The sequence below is a fragment of the Agelaius phoeniceus genome, chromosome 4 (assembly GCF_051311805.1).
Source record: "Agelaius phoeniceus isolate bAgePho1 chromosome 4, bAgePho1.hap1, whole genome shotgun sequence".
NCBI lineage: Eukaryota > Metazoa > Chordata > Aves > Passeriformes > Icteridae > Agelaius > Agelaius phoeniceus.
In genome coordinates, this window is record NC_135268.1 from 13,786,445 (window position 1) to 13,807,004 (window position 20,560).

Sequence of the window (20,560 nt, forward strand, 5' to 3'; positions counted from 1 at the left end):
TTGCTTTTAATGGGTTTTTTTGCTAATTAAAAAAAAAAGGGGGGGGAGAGAAAAGAAAAAAGACAGAAAAAAAAGAAAGAAAAAAAAGTAGTGGGGGTAAAGCACTGATTCCCCAGGTATAACAGTAAGAGTTTTGATTTCAAAGGTGCAGGCAAGTGTGCCACAGGGGAATGCTGGTTCACTTGGCCCTCCCAGCCAGTCCTGTGCTGGGAAGACTCCGGCAAAGGTCCTTGGTCTCATTAAACCAAATGGTGTGAAGAGTGTGCGGGGCTGTCCCATGGCAGAGATGTGTCTCGTGAAGTAAAAGATGGGGATGAAGGGAGGTTAAAATCCACCCTGACAGTCAGGGCCAGGTGTTCAGCAGAACCAGCTATGCTGTGTCACTCCCAGATTTGTGTTACGCCATTTGGTTCCCCAAATTAAGTTGGATTTGGTCGGCAGCAGCTTTTGAATATTTGTACTGACCAATCACTCAGATTTCTCCCTGTTAGTGTCCTTGGAGCACTGTTGCTCCTGCCCCTGCAGACCTTCCTCCTCCCTCCTGCTCAGCTGCTCTGTGTGCTAGGTACCTTTTCCCCTCATGTAACCCCAAGAGTTTCTCAGAGGAATCCTGTCCACAATAATAATTGAGCAGGCTTAGCTTTAAGATACTTGCTTGTGTTTCAATTTCCCGGGATGTATTTGGAGCCTGACTCGGAATGGTTCATTCCTGTTTTACTTAGTTTCTATTTCCTGTTCCGTACTGCTGCTCTGGTTCAGGATTTCCCATTCACCCAAGCTTTCTATAATGAGGTAGGTAAGGCTAATTCAGGAGAGAAGCACAGAGAGAAGGCGTTCTCTGGGGGGACCCTCAGCCGTAGCTGAGCCCCGGATCTCAGTGAGCTGGGGAAAACTGCGTGTGCTCCTGCCAGCTCCCGCTGACACACCCAGGGACTTCTTGTTTGCTCCAGCGCCAGACCACTTTCACCGAGCCAAAGGGCGGTCAGAAGTTGATACCGAGTTAAAAACCTTAATTAATCTTAATTGTCCATTGTCTCATTAGCTTACTGGGAACAGTATACCTGGAAAAAGCACTTTGGTTCTAAGCCCAGTGCAATTTAAATGAATTCCCAAGTGCTTCAAGGGGCTCAGACAGAAGAAATCGGCGCTGGCAGCACTTTTTTTTTTCCTAAAGAAGCTTTAATTGGCTGTTAAGTTAGAGCTTTGAAGCTTTGATAGGAGGAGTGTTATAGGTTAAACTAATAGGGGAAATTGAGAAACAATTAGGGCAGCTTCAAATTAATTACTTACACTATTTATTTCGAGTTTATTGAACAATTGTGTGGTATATGTAAGGGATTGAAATTAGCCATCTGTGTGCAGTAGCTTTGACCTAAATTGACCTTCCCGGGTAAGTAAGTAGCTTGCCCTAATTCCTACACTGCATCTCGAATTTTACTGGCAGATAAGATTAATTGGGAGGAAAGATGAAAGCGCTTAAGAGTCTCCATACTTTTTTGTTGGGACTGGAGTCAACTGTGTAGACAGAGGTAGGGAAGGCTTCCAGAGAGGTGGCTGAGGAGATCACTCAGGAGCCGAACTGAGGAGCACATTGAGAGCAGGGAGCCCAGGGGGCAGCTGCAGGTTGTGCCCAGGGCGGAGGAACGGACAGCGCCCCCAGCAAGGAGCCGTGACCTGGCCCCGGGCCTGGCCAAGGGCTCGGGGCTCCGCACGGGTGACCAGGCACTCCCAGGCAGCAAGAGCCGATGGCTCAGCAGGGAGCTCCCAGACTCGGGGCGCTCAGCCGGGGAGCTGACAAACGCCAGGGAATCCTTTGTCCCCGGAGCTTCCCGAGGCACCAGCCCAAGCTGCTACTGTGTGCCTGACCACATTTAAATTATTTAGGGAACAAGCGGTGTGGGGCTCTGCTGCTGGAAACCTAGAGCAGAGCCGGTAAGGAAACCTGGTGAGACTGTGTGGGATCCCAGGATCTGTTTGTGCCCTGCTCCACTTATGCTCTGGTTTTCCAGGGAGCAACCGGCTGAAGAACAATGATCCCAACCAAATATCTCAAATGTTGATGGCAGAATGTGAGCAAATCCCTAAGTGTTTCAATTTTAAAACTGAAAGAGTGGAAATATTTTCGATGCTGATTTTTGAAACATTGAAACTGTTTTTTCCGCCCCGCTCCTGCCCAGTTCTCCCTGCAGGTGTCAGCCTTGCTCCACGTACCGCCCGTCCTGCCGCTGCACCTGGGCCTGCCTCCCGCCGGCTGCTCGACATCCTCACCCTCATTCCATAGAGTTCGGGGCTCTCCCCGGCGGGGCCGGGCCTCTCCCCATCGGGGTGGTGCTAATGTTCCTAAAGTTGCCGCGCCTCCCAGTTTGGCCCTCTTCTGAAGTGCCGGGCAAAATGCCTCCTCCCGAGTTTTGTTCGGGGACTTTCCACGTCACAAGTAAGGAAATGGGAAGTGCTCTGGGACTCCTTTCCCCACTGCTGGAAACCACTGCTCTGGGAGAATTCATCTTACTCTGAGTTTTCCAGAAAAGACAGATTAGTGCCCAGGAATTAAACCTTATATCAGGCTGCCTTAGTTAGGAAAACGCACCTGGGAGTGTTGACAGAAGGCACTGCATGTCTTCCTTCGCATTGTGCCTACAGCAGTGTTGGTGGATAGCTCAGGGTTTCTTTGCCTGTGATAAACACAGTTGTGTTTTCCCTGGGAACATGAAGCAGGAGGGATATACTGGCATGCTGTGTGCAGCAATTTGGCAAAACTTGTGGATGAAGTACAGGCTCTGCTCTAGGGCCACAGAGGCCATGTAGCTGTTCATGTACACGGAGTGTCCATGTGCACTGGGCCATGTGTGACATTGGGAGGGGAGGTATTAGAGCCCCTTGTCATGTACAGCACAGGAATCCTGTCTCCAGTTCTTGGGAGCAGCCACAGCAGCTGTGCAGGGGATTCCTGACTGTGGAGTCACATATAAGGAACTAAGACTTGTAGCCTCATAGGAGTCAAAGAGGCTTTCACAGAGAAAGTGTGTGTGTGTGTGTGCAAGAATAGAAATCCCAGACAGCCCTGCTCCACCAATTCCCTTCATGAGACAACACTGGGAATGCAAGTATCTTGTGTTTGAGAATGACTTTAATACCAAGAAAGCTTGATTTCAAGGTCCTCTTCCCTGAAAGTCTTCTCTGCTCCCACTGTCCCCACTAAGAATTTTGTGGCCAAGTTCTCCATGGTTTGCTGCAGCTCTTTGGTTTAGCACTGAGCAGCTTCCATGAGTGCTGCAGACAGACCTGCAGACATCTGCATGGGGGCTCAGCTCTCTCTTTCCTCTCCCCATGGAGAGATGCCATGTGATGTGTGCACTGAAATGACTTGGTTTGGGAGGGCTCTTCCTATATATGTTTTTTTTATTATTATTTTTTTTTTCAAGGGGTGTTTTTGTTTTTTGAATCGATCCCTTTGGCTTTCAGTTCCAGCTTCTGAATCTCAGCATCTGTCAGTGGTGCGATAAATTCTCTTTGGTGATAAGAGAACAGCTGCCAATAGCAAGAGCAGGGATGGCATTTGGGGTTTTTCCTGCTGTCTGAGCCCTTGCAGTCAGCAGAGCCGCCCTGTGCCCACAATGGAGAAGGCAACTCTCCTGCCCAGCCCACTGTTCTGCTGCCAATTTAGCAACATCTTTTCCCTCCACATTAAGCAGATGCACACAAACAATTGTGCAGCATAATAGAGTCCTGAACTGAAAGAACTGGAAGTAGTTGACAAATGGCTTTTTTTTCTGGATACATTCTGAAGGTGGAAGTGATACGGGGACAATAAAGAATTTTTTTTGAGAACTTAAGGGATTTTCAGGGAAAGAGAGAAGCTGCTTTGGAAAGATTCTTAATCATATGGGTGGTGTTTCCTAGCACAACAGTCTGCTTCCAGTGAAATTGATAGAGGAAAAAAAATTGGTAGAGGAAAAAAGTCCTCCACTTCTGTGGAGTCCTGAATTTTAGACGCATCAGATTTGAGTTTTTTGTTTTTCATATTTAAAGGACTCTTTAACTCCAGTCTGCCTATAAAATTTTATCACAGCTGGAATTCATGGCACAACAGAAGGCATTTCTAGACCAATTATTTTGACTGAGATGTTTTGCTTCTCTAGCTGGGGTATGTTTAGTTGATGTATTTATAGTGAGAGTGAATCTCCAGGAGTTGTGGACAACTTTGTTCCATAAGGTAATTTTGGAGAAGTACGTGGTTTGGGACTTTGCTGAAGAAAGAACCAAACTGTTCCCTGTGGAAGTCTGGGGCTCCTCTCACCTGGTTGGAGTTTGGCAGCAAATTTACCAAAGGGGATTGTGTTTCTAAGGCACTTAAAAATCAAACCAGCCTTTTTGTAAAGTCATCCTGTGGGTTTTGCTGTAAAGCCTCACTGGTGCTGATGGATATCTTCAGGTATTTGAGTGTTGCTGTAAGTAGAACCACAGACACACGGTCTCATTTGCTTCTGATGAGGATTTCCATGCTGAAATCAATTGGGCCTTTTCCAAAAGTCCTTCCAAGCTTTTAGTGAGCTTTTTAATCTGATCTATGAAGCACTGCTTTAATCCCAAACAAGGCCTGGGTATTGACATTTGGGATGATCTCACTGCACTTCCTTTTGGCTTGTTTTTTCGTCATCTGCCAAGATGAACACATGCGCATCATGTTTTTTTCCTGTGTTGCTAAATGCCACAATCTCTGCTAAGCAGCAGTGGTGTAATTTGAGAACTGGTGATATCAAAATGAAGATTTGCCTTGCATCCAAAAATGGTCCAGAAAGATCCAGGAAATGTGGAGGAAATGATTGTTTTGTTTGGCTCACTGCACCGTGGATATTGTCACCTGCCTGCCAGATTGGGGTTTTGCCCTTGCCTACTTAGTTTGTCTTTGGATAGGTTTTCCTCAGTGGTTTTGATTACTAAAATTGGAATTCCATTATCTTCTGAAGATACACAGGTCATTTTCCCTCTCTTATCCTCATCCTCTGTATAGCTTCATTAAATCATGGAGACTTTTAAATGCTGAGGAGGAGGCCGTGTATTAGGAAGTGCTGGAAGTTGGTGAAGAGCCAAGTATAGTATAACAAGCCCTGCAATTGCTTTTAATCCCTCATTTGTAAGGTCATGTGTTTGTCCACCTTTCATGCTAGTAGATGCCCCAGTCCCATCTACTTGTGGGCCTGAGACCTGGAATGCTCCTTTTCAGCTATTACTTGGACTAAAAACTTTCTGCAGAGAAGAGAGGGAAGGGAGTCACTAACCTGCTTTCCTACCTAATTTTTCCCTTTTGTCATAAAATTATTTCATCTATTACTTCCACATATTTAAGCTAATGTGTTGATTTTTTTAAGTTGTCAAACATTAAGCAAGGTCCAGAGAAGATTGTTTCCCAGTCTTAGAAGCATCTTGTTGGAATTTTCCTCTGTTCTCCAGTTGCTCCCTCCTTGCCATTTCCTTTCACAAATCATGCTGTGTACTGTGTCTCATCAGTCATACAAAACTCACCAGCATGTCCCACAAGTGGCTGCAGAGCACTTGGATTTGGCCAGCCTTGAGAATTCTGTTCTGCCTCTGCTCCTCCTTTCTCTGTGACCTCAGAATGACAGTAACCCCGTGTTCTGGGAGAAACGAGGCAGTGATTGAACTCCCTGTCTGTGCTGTGCACACTGAGCCGTGAGGAGTTAGAATTCTGCTACTCTTGCCCAAAGCCCCTCTTGACTCTGTTTCCTGTTTTCCTACAGTCTGCTAAGCTGATGGATGCCTTGTGACGGTGTTCTGCCGTCGGAGTGACTGTTGGAATGAGAGCTTTGTGCCTCGCGGAAGACACGGTGCTGGAGCCGCAGTTGTGTCAGCCTGTGCTGTGTCACTGGGAACTGATCTTACCAACATGTGAAGTATGCTCTTCCCCCGCTGAAATCTGATTCCCGCCGACGTGCTGAATGGCAGGAGTGACTCCTGAAAGCCTGCAGATGATCCATGCTGCCGGGGAGGGGTTTGGAGTGGGAATTCGAGAGCGGCGTGGGGATGTGGAGCTGTTCGCAGCTCCCTTGCCTGTGCTAGGGCCAAGTGTCACGGAGAGCCATCGGGCTGGGCTGCTCCGGGTATTTCTGGCAACTGGGACTTTGTTCAGCAGCCTCGCAAGGAGCTGAATGGCCGCAGATGCTTCCTCCTGACTGGAGCTGGGAGTTTGAAGGGCAGCTGAATTTGCTAATGTTGGTGCTTTGATGCAGAGTGTGAGAAATGGTGATGAGGCATGAGGCAGAACAGCTTGCTCGATTGCTGCTGGAGTGACTCCGCAGTGCTGACAGTAGTTAAAAACATGGCTTTGGTGCATAGGCTTAGTTAATATATAGAACTTGGAAGGCTGCTCGGAACAGCTATGGGCTCTCTCTGTCTGTCTCTTTTTAATAGAGTCGCTTCCCTGCCCAGAACCGCACTTTAATTTTCAGTCTCTTTAGGGTCATTAGAGAAGACTGACATTTTGGGAACATTTGTACAGTACAAGTATGAATAACAGTATCCATGCTTTTTCCTGCAAGGGGATGTGCAATGAAGTCAGGGTTATTTTCCTGATTGTTAGCAGTGGTGGCATACTTGCAAGTATAAAAACATGGTGTTCTTTTTGCTGGAGAGTTAGTCCAAAGCAAAGACTCAGCTGGGACTAGAACCAGGACATACTGGACAGGCTGTGCTTCCTTGGGACCACAGGACATGATTGGGTTAACTTCCCAGAAGAATCTCTCCTGCAGTAGGAAAGTGACTTTAACAGATTGGCCCTCTCTTCTGCACATCGAGTAGGAAGAGCAGGTAACTCTGGCACCTGTGAGGAGTCTGGCTGGGCCTGATGGGACGAAGACCACACTGAACATGACTGACACCTCATATCCAAGGTGTGATCTTTCTTGTGCTGAGGCAGCCCGGTCTGCCCTCATCCTCACCTCCTTGGCTATCCAGAAGCTGTGTCAGTGGTTTGGGAAGAGAGACCTCGTAGTTCCTGCCTGGCCTTGTTGGTCCTGCTGCTGCAGGAAGCAAAATCCCAAAGAAAGCATGTCTTGCAGGCAGCTGGGAAGGGCTGTGGTTCCTCGGGTCACGGTGAGCCCTGCTGCTGCCAGCCAGAGTGAGAGGGAGCTGCAGGATGGACAGCAACAAGCCAGGAGAACAGATGACCTTGACTGCACATCCATCTCTCCATATCTGAGTCCTTTCCGCTTTTTCAGAGCTTTTCAGATAATTTTCCCAATTAACGATTGAAATGCCAGCCGTTTCAGAGGTGGGATCAGGTGGGGAACTCGGTCACTCATGTTGGTGATTGGTCCCTCTGTGGGTGATCCCAGTGACTCCAGTGGGAGTACTCACTGGGGAGGGAGATTCACCCTGGGCAAGGGGATCCTTGCTGTGCAGTGCCAACAGCTCTCCTTGCGGACAGAGTACAGGTGGGGAAATGCTCAAAGAGACAGTAATCTGGAGTTTTGTTTAGCCTCCAAGTATTCATCCTTGTGTTCTCCAGGTTAAGACATGCATCAGCTCATGGAACTGGATGCCAAATGCCCCTGGAGTTGCTGAAAGAATATCAACATTTCTCTCTTCACCACATTTCATTAAAAAAAAAAAACAAACCCAAACCAAAAAACTGCAACAAAACCAACTAAAACCTGCAGCCTCATTATTATTTCAGTGTAACTTGTGCCATGAGGAGATCAAGCAAGCATGTCAGTGTGTGACTGTCAGCGTGAAGAGACCAACTGTGGCTCTGTATGTGAGCAAGTTCTGGGCATGCTACTTCGGGGGCAGTGGTGAGTTTCTTTCAGGCTGCTGGAATACTTTTTTTAGGGGTTTTTGTTTGCAGGGTTTTTTTTGTTTATTTGTTTCTTTGGGTTTTTTTTTATGGACTAGTTAGTTATTAGGATGTGGTCTTGTCACACAGGCTTGCCAGGTTTTCAGCAGTCATCCCAAGTGGACTGCCTAAAAAAGGGCTGGCACTGCATCACATGGAATGACCGATGATATGTCATATATTTTTAATGGGCAAAATGTTTTAATAAACATTCTCCCTCCTAAAATACTGGATTTTAAAATAGCTTTTAGCCTTGAGCCATGTAGCTACCCAGCTGTGAATTTTATAAGGCAACAATCTCCACACCATTAGATGTTATGACTGATATGCCAGTGACGGCAATAGCAAGTATTTCCACACATTAAAAAAGTTTCCAGTAGCAGTTAAAGGAAGTATGGCTCTACTTGGAAGATCTTCTCGGCTCAAAATTAAAGCAATTTAATAAAATTATGAAGTAAGCCATGTACTGTCTTCTAGTGAGCTGCAAGTTTTGTGTATTGAAGCCATGCTGATTGCTGCGCCTGACAGCTCTAATCACATCGCCTGACACTTTTGAACATCAACATTATTTTCTTTGTGTGTGATTTCTACAGCCTTAGCTACTCAAAATTCCACTGCAAGGCTGCACAATGGGGCAGATGAGACTCCACCATGATCTACCGCAGCTGTCTTGGTTGGTAGGAAATCCTGCTTGGGTTGTTTGGGTTTTTTTCTGGGTTGCAGCAGTTACCTTGCTTTATTTAGAAGTGTTTGAGACCACGTCTCAGGTTGAAAGGTGATCCAGTGATCCCTCTTTGGGTAACCCAAGTCCCTCCTGTACAGTGACTTTTGTGCAGAGATCATTGAATCATACAGCCTGTTGGAGATCTCTTCTCTTCAGCCTAAACCTACCAGCAAGTCAAACACTGTCCCTCTTGAACATGTCTCACCTCTTATCCACCACAGAGAGGGACATGTGAGTGTTTGTGTGTGTCTGAAAGAGAGAGATGATAGTTGTGATCTTCTGGTCTTTGTTGTTCTTTCTTGCCTCCCGTGTGAGCTGTAGTGATCCTTTACTTACACACAGGATAGAAGAGTTTATAAAGTTGAAAACAAGTTGTTGTCATTTATGGGCTCTTTGTTGTCTGGGGTGGGATAAAGCAGACATGGTTTTTGTGATTAATTTTAATTTAAGTTTGGCACCGGGACATTTATTTACTTTGCAGAAAATCCCCTTTCTTTGAAACCAGAGGTATTGGTTAAAATTCCAGTAGTCATTCAGAAATTCTGCACAAAGTCATTATTTTAGTAGTTTAGAATTAGTTGCAAGCTGTAGAAGGTGACAGCAGGCTTTCTGTCATGCTCCTGTAGGACAGAAATAGAAGCACAAACATGGCTTGAAAAATCTGATGAGAACTGATAGCAGGGTGGTGTTAATCCTTTGCAGCCTGCACAGCTCCATCCAGCATTGGTGCTGCCAGCTCTCTGGTGAGCTGATAGAGCTGTAGCAAACAGTCCAATGGCTCAGCTGTGTCCTGTCTGGTTTTTTTCTTCTGGTGTCACTAAAAGGTACTCACATTTCTAGCAATGTAGGAAGGAACTTTTCATTGCTGCTCATGCAGAGATTTGTTTCATCTGCTAATAGGGATTCTATATCATTAGACTTTTCAGATTTGGTATGCCTCTGGTTTTGGTGGCTGAACCAGAAGACCTTTTAAGAGAAGTTTAAAAAGTGTCTGTGCAGTTTGACATGTTTTTTTTGCATTTAGATAGATGGTGGCCTTCCTTGCACACAGGAATGAGTTGCTGTTAACCCACAGCTTTGTCACTGTCTATTGGTGATGGCCATGGAGAAGAGAACCCAGAGGTCCTGGGTGCTGGCTGCTGTAAGGGTAACTGATACCAAGCCTCTGTCCCCCTGGGCTTTTTGGTTCAGAAGATCCATCACAACAAAGGAATTAAAATGCCTCAGACAAAGTCACTGAACCAGGTCCTCACTCAGGAGACTATTGGGTTCACCTGGTGGTCTTGTGGTGCTCTTAACAAAGGAATGAAAATAAATTTGCCTGATGCTCTGGTATAGGATAAGGCTTTGGAAAGGCACATCCAGATGCACCTTTTGGTGTCCATTTCTCTTGCAGGTAATTCCTGTTTCTCATTCTTCAGAGCAAGTGGCAGCACATCCTCAGCTCTGAAGTTCCTAAGGTGCTTATGGCTCTCCCAGGGATTTGTGCAGCCTTATCACCTGCACTTCTCAGCAGGCTTAGGGATCTGCAGGACAGGATTTGGCAGTGAGCAGGATAAAGCCTTCCTGCAGGTTATCTCTTGTGAGGGGATCTTGTTTCCTGACACTAGCCACGTGTCACTCACGCCCATACCACTCCTCTCCCTGTTCCTCCCGTGATGTCTGTAAGGAGCAGTTAGTTAAATGGCAAATAAATCTGATTCCTCTTGGATTAAAAATCGATTCAGGTAAGTTGCTGCTTGTTTTGCTTTGACTGCTGTGTCTATTAGGCAGTGATTTCTGGCACTTTCTCCTTGCTGCTGTCACCCCTCATAAACTCCATTCCCAGGGGCCTGACAAAGTTGTGTGGCACTGGAGAGCAGCATGGCCTCCCTGCCGAGGGAAGTGTTCCTGCCCCAGCCCCAGCTGCCCGGCTTCCCCCTGGAACCCGGGGCCGGGGGAGAGCTGCAGAGCTGCGTGCTCTGCTCTGGCATCGCAGGGACGGCCACAGCAGGTGCTGGGGATCAGGGAGAGGCTGGGGCTCTGCCTCTATCCCGTTAGTGCCCAGCCGGGGGTGGAGGTGGAGCAGGAGGAGGCAGCACAGTGACCTCACTCCATGTTTCTCTGTGCGCCAGGTGTCCCTGCGGGCTGGGAAGAGCCCTTTGGTCCTGAGGACAGAGGCAGAGGGACCCCGCGTGTGTGGTGTCATCAACCACCGTCTCCTCCTCCCCAGCAGGCTGAGAAGGGGCAGTAATTCGCTTCCTTCCCGGGGGAAGAGCAGCCCGTCCGTTCCGTGTGACAGCACACGGACCCCAGTGTCCAGATGCCCCCGGGCAGCGCCGCTGCGACAGCGGGAAGGCAGCGCCGCACGCCCAGCACAGCGCTGGCACGGCCTGCGCGGGGATCTGGTTAAGTCTTGAAAGACTTTGTGGGTTATGACATTCCCCTAAATGTGCTGAGCTTTCTTTAACCTTTCATAAAACATTGTGATCTTTATGGACTGTATCATATTGTGCAGTAATGTGCTTTATTGTCCACAGAATAAGCTTTTCTTAAAGATAATTGGAAAGCTGGAAATGGCTGCTATCGGCTGATTTTTTTTTTAACACATTATTTCTGAAATGGGCCTGGTGTAATAATGACCCTATCTGTTCAAGATTTAAGATTTGTCTTGGCAGAGAAAATTGATCCATTTCACCTTTGTCTAATGGAAATTTTTATCTGGGATTATCTGTTTATGTAAATGAATGTTCCTCTGAAAAGAGAACTTGAGGGGGCTGTAAATCTCAGTGACACTTTAGTTTCATGGGGGGAAAATTGGAAAGGATTCTAGTATTTATCTGACTGAAATTGGTTATAAAAACAGAATTATCTTCGTGTACCTGCTGCATCTGATGTTTCCTGGAATTTCATTACCTTTTTGAATAATGCAGCATCACACTGTATACAGGATTCACTGTGATTAGCCCTGAAATTGTTGGGGGGGTGTTTGCCAGCGCTGTAATTACCAGGAAAAGGCAGCGTGTTTGGGGCAGTGGGATTCTGATTCCTGCCCTAATGGGTACCAATTAGCACAGCCACATTATTCAGAGGCTCTGAGGAGAGCAGGGGATATATACCACATGACTGTTTTTCCTTACAAGTTATGTGGGGCTTTTTTAAACTGAGGAGTGAACCTAATTACAGAGGAAAATGTCTTCGGGTAATCAGCTTTTGTTTACAGTTTGCAGAACAGGACTGTGAATGTAGCATTTAAACTAATATTTTAAACATCATCTTTAAAAGCAGTTTTGCCATTAAAGAGAGAGCCTAGGTTTTTTTTGCCAAGTTTCCTCTTGAGCTCTAGATGACACATCCTGGCCGGGCAAGATCATGGCTGGGATTGCCATACCAAACACAATGTTTGGCTTGTGCCTGCTAACCATTTAAATGTTTGTCTGAGATTGCTGCTGGAAGCACTGCCTCTTCTCTGGCACTCCATGGCACTGACCAGGAATGCACAGTGAGGGTGATGGACCTATTAGTCTGTTTAAAGAGATGTTATGCAAGAAGATGCAACTGTTAGGATTATTTTAAAATTAACCAAGATGAAAACCCCATATGTTTTCACATGAAGCAAGGCTGCTTTGTACACTTGACTACTTTGTGATCCTTGCCCTCTGTGGCAAACCAAAAAGGATTTTTTTCATAGGTATAATGACATGATGGTGTACTTTGTCTGTGCCCAGATGGAGCATACACACAGAGAAATGAATACACATCAGACATAAACACGCATTTAACAGGTGAAACTTTTGGTTGCTATTGCTTAGCATGAAATTCCTGCTCATCTGGAGCAGAGGAAGAGTGGTTTGCATCTAGGAGCCATCAAAGAATGCAGTTCAAGGTACTGAACATTGCCTCATATTTGTACATCTAATTAAGTGGCCTAATTTTCAAGCATCTTGCAAAGCTTCTGGTTGCTCAGAGCTTTCTGAAGTCACCCCCCTGGCCTAGCTGCCCAAGTGGAGAATAGAAGCCTGGTTTAGGGGCTGGATCATCCAAGTCTTCCTGGGCTGATTGCAATGGGAATTACACCTAAGGAGGATTTCCCTTCTGCAGTTAAAAATCACAGCTCCAACTGATGCTGTGCAGAGGTGTACCAAGACTTGTTCAGCCTAACACAACAGTAAGCACTAAAAATATTTTAAAGAACTATTGAAAACAGAAAATCAGCACTTAACCATGGCTTTCATTCTTTTATAGTTCCAGGTCTTAATGTTGCCTAATTTATTTCCATAAAACTTCAGGCAGCAACATTCCCTGCCCAAGTTCTTTACTTTTGTGACTTTCTGCTCCACATTTCAGGCAGTCATTTCAGTTGGAATTATACATTATTACCAGCTCATTAAATCCAAAAATAAATGAAGTGGAAAATTAGAGAACTCCATGGATTACAGTGCACCCAACTCAAAATAGAAGTGTGTGATTAAAAACAAAATGGTCTGCATTTTAAAAATGGATTAATAGTTTTAGGCCCAGCTGGCAAAGTATCACATGAAATGTGTTTTCATACTAGGAGTAATGTAAAATAAATGTCACTAACATTGCTCAAGGTGGGCCTGTTACAAGCACAGGACTTTGCAATAAACAGGCTCAATAAAAAGGAAAAAAAAGAAATAGATACATTTGTAGTGTAAAGGACTGAAATACAGGAAAGGCACTTGAACAACGTAGAGAGGAGGACAAGGCTTTGCTTTGCTTCAGCTGAAGTGTAAAAGCACTTGTAATTCATGCGCAATTGGAGCATGGTTAGGCTCTGCAGTCTTGCTTGTTTGCTTTGAAGGTACAGTGGTGATAACCGTGAAAAATAACCACAGTTACTCTCCTAGGCAAAAGAACAACCACAAATACATTCCTAGACAAAAGCCCTAGGGCTTGAGAACAGCTTGGTTGGCAGCTTCAACAGCCCAGCATTAGGTAGCATTGTACAGGTAAATTACCTCCTCCTTGCAGCACAGGCAGTTTGAAAGAGGTGGGTCTATATACAAACAGTTGCATCTTTACTCTCTGCTGTTTATTTCATTTCCACTGGTCTGGGTCCTGTTTCATTGGAGGCAAAGAGAAATGAGACTAAATGAGTGGTGAAACAGCTCTTTTTTATCTCCTGTTGCTGTTTAGTAGTGAAGTATAAAATGAAGAGTTAGGAATGAGGCAATGTGAGAAAAGACCAGTAGATATTTTGCAGCAGAAATAAAAGTGGATTTCCTCATAGCATTTTCCCAGGCTTTGGAACTATTCCCAGGTTGGGGTAAGTCTTATTGCTCCTCATAAGGTGCAGAAGAGAACACTTTGCAAAGTCTGGCATAAAGTATATTAAACATTAAAGGAAGAATCAAGTTTGCACGGTTAAAAACTCAGCAGGATTTTTTCCTGGTTTATCCTATAACAGTGTTTAACTGCTGTACTTGGGCTGTGCTTTGTGTGCGAGCCAGACCTGGAGAAAGGGACTTTTGGCTGCACAGTGGACAGTTTACAGGTTCAGAATTGGGGTTTCCTTGCTTGTGTTGAATTTAATGTCTGTCTGGCTTGTGTGGCAGAGCACAGCAATTCTGCATCCCTGCCTCTGTTCTGCAGCCTCCAAGAGCTGCTCTACACAATGGAGAAGGGAGGAAGGGGGGAAAAAAAAGGGCCATCTGTAGCTGCAGATGGGGATTTGTGGACGGGGTACAAGTTGCAGTCACTGAATAAGTAGAGATGCCCAAAATATGTCACCTAAATTGACCAATCAGGCTGGGAAAGGGAGCATTAGCCTGTTTGGATGCGTGGTCGGACAGACCCACCCCAGCAACTGTGCAGCACACGCAGGCAGCCAGGCACTCCATCAGCTTCCCACTGCGCTCTGCAGCCGGAGAGACGAGCTGCTTTTACCTGGCAGCTTGGCTCAGACCTCCTCCCACTGGCAGGTGGCATTGGGCTTGTTCAGAACATGTTGCAAGAAATCTTTTCCTTTTAATGAGTAGGGTTTTTAAAGGGATGAAGTGAGATCTTCTATACTGTTTGTGAGCTCTGAGATGCAGTTTGGTGACCAAGTATTGTGATGCTGCAGTTGGTGAATGGATTGTGTTTTGTTTGACCAGGTGACAGCTAGACTTGCTCCAATTACCTATGTTTCAGTTCTAGGAGATGACAAATCCCCTACAGTGCTGCATTTATTGGGGAGATTAATTCTAAGGAGAAAAGCTCCTCTGTCCTGTTCTTGGAGCAAGATTTTCTTAGTGTGGAAGCCATATGCATTGCTGTACACCATATCTGCTCAATAATATTGCAAGTTGGTGAATCTTTTCTTTCCAGGTGAGCATTCCCTTCCAAAAGAGCTCATCAAACCCAGCCTGCTGTCCATAGAAGGGATTTTTCAAATTTCTATTGAGTGTTCCAGGTTGCTGTTGTCCTGCTTCAGGAGAGGATAGTGCTGCAAGGCTGGGAGGTGGTGGTTTGGCAGAGCTTTCTCTCAAAGCAGGCTGGCCAGTGCTGAAGGGACAGGTGGGTTCCCTGTACACTGATGGACTGGTCTGGATAGGCAGATGGAAATTAGGTAAAAGGAGGAACTTAACTGTGGCAGTATGAGTTCTCTCTATGAGGAAAACCTCAGTGAGGGTGATGAGCTCATGGAGTGGTCTCTGAGGTGGAAATTTTGCAGCTAGGATCTTTTAAAGCCAGGGAACTTCCCATGAGTATCAGACATGTCTCCCTTAGCACATCTTTCATGCTAATATGCTTGCCATAGCTTATGCTCGTGTCAAAAAAGCCAAGCTGTGTTCCCTCAGAGAATGTTCTGAGGTGGCCATTGAGTGCTGTCCAGACTTGCTGGACTGGAGGTGGGACAAGGCTTGGAGCTGTGAAAAGCACTGTGTAGGGTTGTTGGTCGGTCACTGCATTCACGGTATGTGTCAGCTGGTCATGTCTAGCCAAGCCTGATGGCAGCCCCATCAGTTCTGCAGTGAGGGATCTGCACCTACTGAAATGGAGTAGCTCGAGACCTCCAGGAGCACAGCTGAGGTCACAGGTGCTCTTGGCAGACCATAAAACACAGTAACTTGTCTGGCCAGTCCAGTGCACTGCTCGCTGCTCCTCCCCTGGAGGATTTTAGGATGTCAGTGTATGCTACCTTTCCTAGTGACCTCTTTCACTGTAAGAGTTGGTGTGAAGCGGAGATGGGGACAGCAGAGCAACTGCTTTGGCTGCCTTTCCTTGGAAGCAGTGGCAGACAGGTGCCACATGCAGTAAGTTCAGCCACAGGCTTGGGGTCTCTCAGAGCAGCTTTCCTTCAGCTGGGGGCTGAGAATCAAAGTGCCATGACTGCTGCTGAAGGTGCATTTGGGGTTCCAGACCTCAGCCAACAGGCTGCACTTTGGTACGCTGCATTTGTTTGCCAAGGAGCCAGAGCCAGGTTTTATTTCAGAGAGGTCAGTTGTGACCGTGGCGGTTCAGCCTCGCCAGCGTTTTCTTCGTCTGTATTTCATGACACTTGTTCTTTGATATCGGCCTGGTGTTTTGTGAGCTGTGAAGTGTGGTGAGCCTGCTTACCCAGGACCACAGAGCAACAAGCCTCCTTGTAATGCCTTTCAGGATGGCTCCATTATTAACAGTGTCACTGAAAATGCTCTCTTTTACTTAGAGGAGAGTATAGTCTGCTTCACAAATCATCCAGATAAAAGCTGTATGCACAGGGGGAAGCATACCCCTGTTACCTTTAAAATGAACACCTACCCACTCTTCCCTGTTTGGGGCGCCGGCACAAGAGACTGGTGTGAGTTCCTGTCTGCCCCCATGTTTGACAGCAGAAGTATCTCTGTTTCTGTGCTTAATACCGAAACTGTGTGACCTGGAGTCATTAAAACTTTATCCCTCAGTAATGTAGGAGCAGTGGAAAGAGAAACTCAGGTACCAGTGTGCTTGACAAAACAGGTCAGGGTGACAGAAAATAAGGGCCTTAAATGAAATGCATGTCAGGGTTGTCAGGCAGCTCTCGCCTTTCCTTTCCTGGAGGCTTTTCTGTTTTCACAGAAAACCAGTAATTCCTGAGAGCTGGCACACAGCTGCCACCAAACTGTCTGCCTGCCCCAGCTATGTTTGGCCCTGCTGTCCATTCTTCACACGCTGACTGGAAGTGGAGGTTCTTCCTCCCAGCCCTGCTCTGACTCTGGCCCCCTGCAGTCACTACGTGTCTTTGCCTCTCTGCAACCTTTGGCTGTGGGCCCTGTTCTGCATCAGCCAAAGGCTGCATCAGCTTCTGGGTGTTGCTGTCCCCTCCCACTCTTTCCTTTTCCTGTACTCCTTGCTCCAAGTTCCCCACACCTCCTCCAAAGTCCCCCTCCACTTTCTCCCCCCTCCTCTCCATCACCCAACAAAGTCTTAGGTTCTTCCCGCTTGTAATTTGTCGCTAATCAGCTGTCAGTGTCGGAGCAATGATGAGAGGTTCATCTCTTGCTGAGGGTAATGGCCTTAAAAGTCACCGAGTCAATGTCAATGGGATCGCTCCAATTCAATCAGAGCCCTGGATGAGGAATGGCCCCCGCTGACATTAGCACTCATTTTGAGCCCAAGCATCTGGGCCCTAGTAAATAACCATCAGTGGGTGGGTCCGGGGGACAGGTCATTAGCCCCACGAAAAATAAATATCGTTTCCCTTGATGGCTGCGAGTAATTTAGCTCAGACGAGGAAATTTCACCCTAGATTAAGTATGATGAGCCAATATCAGTCAGAGGAGGCCAAACAGTGAGAGCTTGATGAGATAGAGGGAAATTTATATGCAGCTGGCTGAATGCAAGATGAGTTTAAAGAAATGATGTTCTCTTCCGCTCCTTGTCCATGGGCAATGCCGGGTACTGTGTTCCCGCGGCTGACACCTCCCCACGCCCTTGGGATCCCCCAGCCCTCAGGCACACGTCTGTGGGCTGCCAGGCCCACCCACCTAGTGCCATCCCTGCCCTCCTCAGCAGCAGCAGCCCCTGCTCTTGAGGCTCTGATGTCGATGGCTTTCACTGCCCTGCCTGTTCCGCGATACCGAGGGGCTCCATGGCGCCTGCTCCTTCCCTCCTGGCTCCCCCTGCATGTTTGCTGCGTGTGGTTTTTTTGTTTGTTACTTATTTAACCCATCAATCCTGCGCACGATATGCTCAGCAGCTATTAATTCCACCCCTCCAGCCCCTCTTTATTGGGAGCACACACTGGGAGTTGTGTTTTATGTCTGCTGGAAACAGTAAGCAGACAGTCTCTCTCCCTCATTGGCCCAGCTCTGTATCCTGGAGCTGTGGCTGGAGGCAGGCTGGGGTCTGTCCCCCAGCTGTGGCTCAGAATACAGATCAGGCACGCTGCAGTAACCCGTGCAGCTCTTCCTCTTTGCTAGGGGGGACTGGGACACGAGTGCAAGATGACCCCACAATGAGCTGGAATGCCAGAGGAAAACCAAAGCAGAACAAGAGCAGACAGACACCAACAGAAGGGACATGGAGAAGCAGGTTATTTTGCAGAGGCATGAAGGAGAGAATTAGGAGTGGAAGGAAGCAAGAGGCCTTCTACAGCTAGTGCAGGATTTGGCTGTCTCTTGGGGGCCAGTTTCTTTGTGTTAGAGCTCATTAACTGTGCTAAGAACAGAATTCAGACTAATTATGTGATACAGTTTGGTATCTTTTTCCTTGATTTTCACCTACCTGGTGCCTTTCCTTGTGCCTGAATAGTCATCTAGTTTCATTTACGTTTTCTGTAGGCCTGGTGAAATATGTTAGTCAGGAAAGACCAAGTATTTAGCCTGTCTGAGAGAGAAGAAACTTTTTGATATAGATTGGAAGTAAATATTTAATTTTGGAAAATGTTCTGAGATCTAAGATTTTATCCCAAACCTGTATAAAAAGCTGTCCATCTCTCTGTTAATTTTTCTTTCTATCTGTCTGTTAATATATTTAAATACTGGAAATTCCTGAGGCATGAAAAATCAGATTTTTTTTCCTGGTGATATGATATTGTTAGCTGAAGAGTGAGGCTGCTCATTGTGGAGGGAGTGCAGATGATTTTTTTTCATGGAGATGAAGCAGTAAAACCAACAAAAGTAACTGCAGTGACTGACCTGGCATCTGTTTTCAAAGGTGTGAAAAATCTTTGTGTCCTTCTACCAGAACACAGAGGACATGGTTTTGGCATACAGTGGTTCTTGGTGATGGAGTGAAGGTGAGCCTCTCTCCTCTCTAAAGCTTGTTTTGCATGTTCTTTGCCCCATCTCTTGAACTTCTCCAGTTCAGCAGAGTTGCAGGTTCTCTTCCTATCACAGTAAAAAATGTAAGTGATAAAATTAGCTGTAGTTTATATACAATGTTTTTTTCCCAGCCTTTTCCCTGTTTTGAAAAAAATTAGTTGGCAGGACCAATCAATCTGGGCCAGAGCGCAGATCCCTTTGGAGGGTGAGGGTCTGTATTTGGAATGACTGACACCACCTCTGTCTGTCCCCGGGGTGGGTCTGGCTGTGCCTGGGGTGGGTGGGGAGCAGTGCACTGCAGGTAGAGGTGGGGCTGTCAGCTCTCAAAGGGGCCAAAATTGTACCTTCTCTGCAGCAGGACATGTGGAGCAGAATTTGGAGTTCTTTGCTGCATTTTCCAACAACAAATGGACTTTTCCTTACTACTGGCTCTTGCTGGGGTGTTTCAATTTTAAATATTTTCTTTGTGCATTAAGTTCCAGCAAACCCCGGTGGGCTAAATTCTGACCTGCATGAGCAGGTGCAAAGTTAGCAGAGTTACAGCCCTTGGGCTAGCCCAGCCTTTGGCCCTGGGCCTACCCTGCTGCCTTGCCAAAGCAGAAATTGCTAGTCCTGGGGTTTTTTTTCCTTTTTTAAAATCCTTTTTTCCTGCTGTGTGATCATTCTCTCTGACACAGTATCGGTCTCCTGATCTCATGTGTTGGTGCATGAGCAAATTGATGAGCAAACCAGTGACAAAGTCCTGATGGTGGAGGGGCTGATGATGAATTGGGGGCCATTACAGAAGGTATTGTGCACATTCTACTAGCTGACACCAAACTTCCCTCCTAATGCCAGTTTCCTTCTATCTGGAAAATGGGTTGGATGCCGGCTTCTTCCAATTAAAGCCAGTGAGGTCATATACATCCTAATTACAGGCTAGCCTTTTGTGTCTAAATGTGACAGACATGTGCTTGGGAAATTGCTTTTAATGCCTAAATAAACACGAGCAACTCCATGGCAGATTTGAATTGCAATTGGAAGTGCTCAGCCTCTGGAGTGCTGGGCTGACGAGGTGACAGCCACTTGTGCTGCTGACCCCTGCTTGGGATCTTTGTTCCTGGCACAGCACTGCCACTCTGTGTGGGGGCCCTTACTCGCCCTTCCCCTTGCTCTGGACAGGACTGTTTCACAAACATATGCTGCAGGATCGCTCAAGAGAGCGATACAGCCCTCCTGTTAGAGGAGGAGAGGACTGGGACAAATTGAGTTTACACCAACAGCAGGGGTGCATGAACAAGCAGATCTAAGACAAATCCACAGTAAACTACAGGATGGTTGCACATGGACTTGGAGTACTCTTGAGAAATCACAAGTGACTGCCGTCACCATCCAGGCTGGGGATGTCTCCACACGGGCAAATTCTGCTCCCAGGTACTTAGGGAGAAATCTGGACCGTTTCCAGACAAGCAAAACCAGTCACTCCTCATTCAGACCACAGGCATAATGTTGCCCTACTGCATGAAAGCTTTGAACACAAGTGGATAAGATCTATGTACATATTCAGGGAGAATCTTTTGGGGATATATGCATGTTAAATAATACACTTAACACTGGACCAAAGGCTGTGTAAGTGTTGTGCTTTATTTGACACTGGAGGCAAAGTACTCCGTTTCCCGTTTCCCGGGCAGCTTGCTCTCACTTGCATATGTATTAGTTTCTATTGGTAGTATTCCCTGCAGGGTTGTTTAAACTGGCTAAAACCGTGCTTGCTATTTTCCTGTATTTTATAAT